The sequence below is a fragment of the Myotis davidii genome, unplaced genomic scaffold, assembly GCF_000327345.1.
Source record: "Myotis davidii unplaced genomic scaffold, ASM32734v1 scaffold274, whole genome shotgun sequence".
Classification (NCBI taxonomy): Eukaryota; Metazoa; Chordata; class Mammalia; order Chiroptera; family Vespertilionidae; genus Myotis; species Myotis davidii.
Genome location: NW_006285613.1, coordinates 1,413,166 through 1,417,277, shown reverse-complemented (window position 1 = coordinate 1,417,277; position 4,112 = coordinate 1,413,166).

Here is a 4,112-nt window from a genome sequence, read left to right as displayed (position 1 = left end):
CTGGCAGTTCTCCAGTGGATAGCAGCCTCTCAGAGAACAGCAGAACAGCTAACTCACCAGTAGCAGCTAATTCCTCCAAAAAAACACACACACAAAAAAAAAAACAACAACTGAGCAGGCTGTTAAGTGACCTGACCTTCTCAGTGAGAAGTCACTGTTATTCCCTGTGAACTATTTGAAGATGCCTTTAACTCTTCCTGGTTACTAGTAGAAGGCTGCCTAAAGAGTAAAGATGTGCTTAAAATCATTAATAAGCCTAGTTCTTTTTTACAAAGCCTTTCTAAGCTATTTTAGAGGAACTATAGCTGTAATTATTGCAATTCGGGGAAAATGTTGTAAGCCTAGGTGATACTCAAAAAAGCTAAACTAATATGGGGGTGGGGGAACCTGCAGACTCTACAATCACACCCTAATATTCCAACATTATAAACTTTTTATCATCTTGCTGTATCCAATAACTAAAATGATGATGAATTGCTCTTTCAAAATTGCTCTTTCAACTTCCGCCTTTTAGTTTTCAGTCAAGCCTTCCTCTTGAAGTTGTGCATATTCCATTAATTACATTTTCTAGGAATTATTAGAAACTTATAACTCATAAAGAATAAAACATGCCCTAGCCGGTTTGGCTCAGTGGATAGAGCTTTGGCCTGAGGACTAAAGAGTCCTGGGTTCGATTCCGGTCAAGGGCACATGCCCAAGTTGTGGGCTCGATCCCCAGAGAGGTGCATGCAGGAGGCAGCTGATCAATGGTTCTTTCTCATCATTGATATATCGATCTCTCTCTCCCTCTCCCTCCCTTCCAACAAATGTGTAGCTAAGTTCTCTACCAAGAGTCGGTCTAAGAGGCAAGGACACACCAGGCCATACGACACTAAAATTTCAAGTTACAAGCAGTAAAACGTTATGGAAAACTTTTACAATGTTAAGACTTTCATCCAAAAGCATGGCATGGCTCTTCACTTATTTTTTGTAGCAGTTTAATGTCAATCTCATCCACTACAGATAAACAGTGGCTACTCCTTAGACTCGTTGTTTACAAAATGTGGAAATGACTTCTTACAATTATGTACTTGTATAGTAAAAAGGGCACATGATATGAGATAAAAAAAATATATTTATGGTTTAAGATCATTTAAATGAAGAGCTACATTTTCAGTGCCAAAGGTTTAATACTTTGTTTTATGGTGTTGTGTGCACCACATATTTTGAGAACAAGGAGCTCAGCTGCTGCAGCCAGCGATAAGCTCTAGCAACAAACTATTGATGTTTCTCTTTGAAAATTCTATAAATGTTTGCCATAGAGAAAATCTCAAAAAAAGTGCCTCATTCCTCATCCAAGAGATAATTCCAGTTTCTTGGTGGAAACTTTAAGTAAAATTTACCACATCGAAATATCTTTATAATAAACTTTATAAAAAGACCTAGTTCTTACTGTATGTATGCTGATTTTTATTCACTTCAGGCCAGTATTGTGATAAAACTTGTAATTCTTTACTTTTAGCAGTTCATATTTAATACTTTGTCGTCATCATGAATATATGCTTGATCTTTTCATCTTTTGTTCTTTCTCCTGTGCAAATCATACTGTTCACTCAAAAATATCATATTAATTATACAAAATAATAAGGTTGGTATGAGAGTACTTAACAGAAATCATAAACCACTGACTGCGTCTAAAACTTGGTATAAATTGATAAATACTTCACTTGTAGCTGCTTAGAACACATTCATCAGTCTGTTCTTTCTGTCCATTTACTATTTTTGCTTGGCTCACTGTTTAGAAAAACAAATACAATTTTAAGAGCATTTAATCAATGTGGTAGGCAGAATAACGTCCCCCGTCAACGACATCCCTGTCCTAATCCCCAATACTTCACATGGCAAAAGGGACTCTGTGGGTGCAATTAAATTAAGGGTCTCGAGATGGCCGAGATTATCCTGGATTATCCCAGTGAGACTGATGTCATCACAAGAGTTACAGGAGAAAAGAGAGGCGAGGGGGTGGGAGAAGAAGCTATCACCAGAGGAAACAGACATCAGAGTGATGCAATGGCTGGAGGGGCGCCACGAGCTAAGGACCGCACAGAGAGTCAAGGCGGGGTCCTCCCTGGAGCCTCCAGAGGAAAGCAGCCCCGCCAGCACAGTGGCTCCATCTCATGAAGCCTATGTCAGACTGACTTCCAGACCTGGAAGACAGTACATGTGGGTTGTTTTCAGCCTGTGCATCTGTGGTAATGCGTTACAGCAGCAATAGGAAACTAATACAGTCATTTTTACTGATGCTAGTGTAAAATGTGTCAGTATCTGTAATAGCCAAAACTCCTTGGAATACAGTATACCACATGGCAAAATTAATGTCTGACTTTGCACTGCATCTTTTACTAAAAGATTCTTTATACTTAAGGAACATAAAAAAAATGTGTGCAGGACTCTGAGAGAGCACACAATTATTAGACAAGCATTTTTTTTAATCTACTTACTATGAAGCAGACACGGGTATTTTTAAAAGATGAACTATATAAATATATCAAGGCAGAAATTCCCATTTTCAAGAAGTTCCAAGGAATTATATAGTGAATGAACATTTACGATAGGGTAGAAACTGCTTTCATTGGAAGCAGAGAGGAAGGTATTTCAAGTGGGAGTGAAGAATACACAAGTGAAATGGTTAAATCTTCAAGGGGGAATAGGTCCCTTGAGAAGTCTGAGGCTAAGCTGAGCCAGGTCACATCATGAAGTGGGCATTAGGCCATGCACAAAATTGGATTTCATTTTCAAGTAATGAGAAAAGAGGTGGGGTTTTAAACTAGTGCAGTGATTGGCACAATTAAATTTTAGAGGGGAAAAAACAAACACACTGCCTGTGATATAAAGAATATGAAGACTGCCCTAGCTGGTATGGCTAAGTGGATAGAGTGTTGGCCTGTAGGCTGAAGGGTCCCAGGTTCGATTCCAGTCAAGGGCACATGCTCACGTTGTAGGCTCGATCCCCAGTGGGGGGCGTGCAGGAGGCAGCCAATCAATGATTCTCTGTCATCATTGATGTTTTTATCTCTCTCTCCCTCTCTCTTCCTCTCTGAAATCAATAAAAAATATTTCATAAAAAAGAATATGAAGACTAAACTAAAAGCAAGAAATACATATTGAAGGCTGAACCTATGTTTACATCTCCATATTTTAATACTTATTCACATTCAATGATCATTCACTTCTATCAGACAGGTACTATGCTAAATGTTAGATGATAAAAAAGAAAATAAGAGATGACATTATTTTTGAGTTATAAAAAACTATTGCTTTATATATTCAATATGTGAAATATATACAATGAAGACAGCTATATCTATTTTAGGGAACTCATCTAGAAAACATATTTTCAAAAGCAGACATCAAATACCACAAGAAAACATGAATTAATATGCTACCTTAAAATCATTATATTCTTACTATCTCTAAGAAGATTAAAAATATAGTTTATTTGCCATCGCCCAGGAAGGTCAATGTACCACGTGCTCAGATGGCCTACAACACCTACTATGTTACAAAATTATGTAGTCATGACTATTAGGACTAATTTAAAATTGCAAGCTGTAACAGGATCAGTTAAATCCAGAAACAGAAGGACAACTCTATAGCCTTTCCAATCCTGCCAGTAAAAATCAATCATCGCATTCTCTATACTCCCATTGTGGCTTCCCCTGAATTATAGCAGCTATCCGATCCGCATTACAGTTTAACTGCATGTGTCTGTTTCACCCATATGAAGACAAACTAGACTCACTTTACATATCTTTGTATCTAATGTATGGTGTAACTATATTCAATATTTAACTCAGCTAAATGTACTTATTAATAATGATTAGTCATATTTCCATTTTAGGGCTACTCAAAAGTTTCAGTAAATACTTGGATAATTTATAAACATCATAATATATACTATATATATATATAGGGTGTCCCAAAATTCACGCAAGATTTGAATTTTGCATGAGCATTAACAACAACAACAACAACAACAGATAAAAGCCTAATTTTACCTGGTTTATTGAATCAGATTCTAACATCTGTTGCCCTTTGATTTCAATCCCATCAATTTGATAAGCATCAGTAAA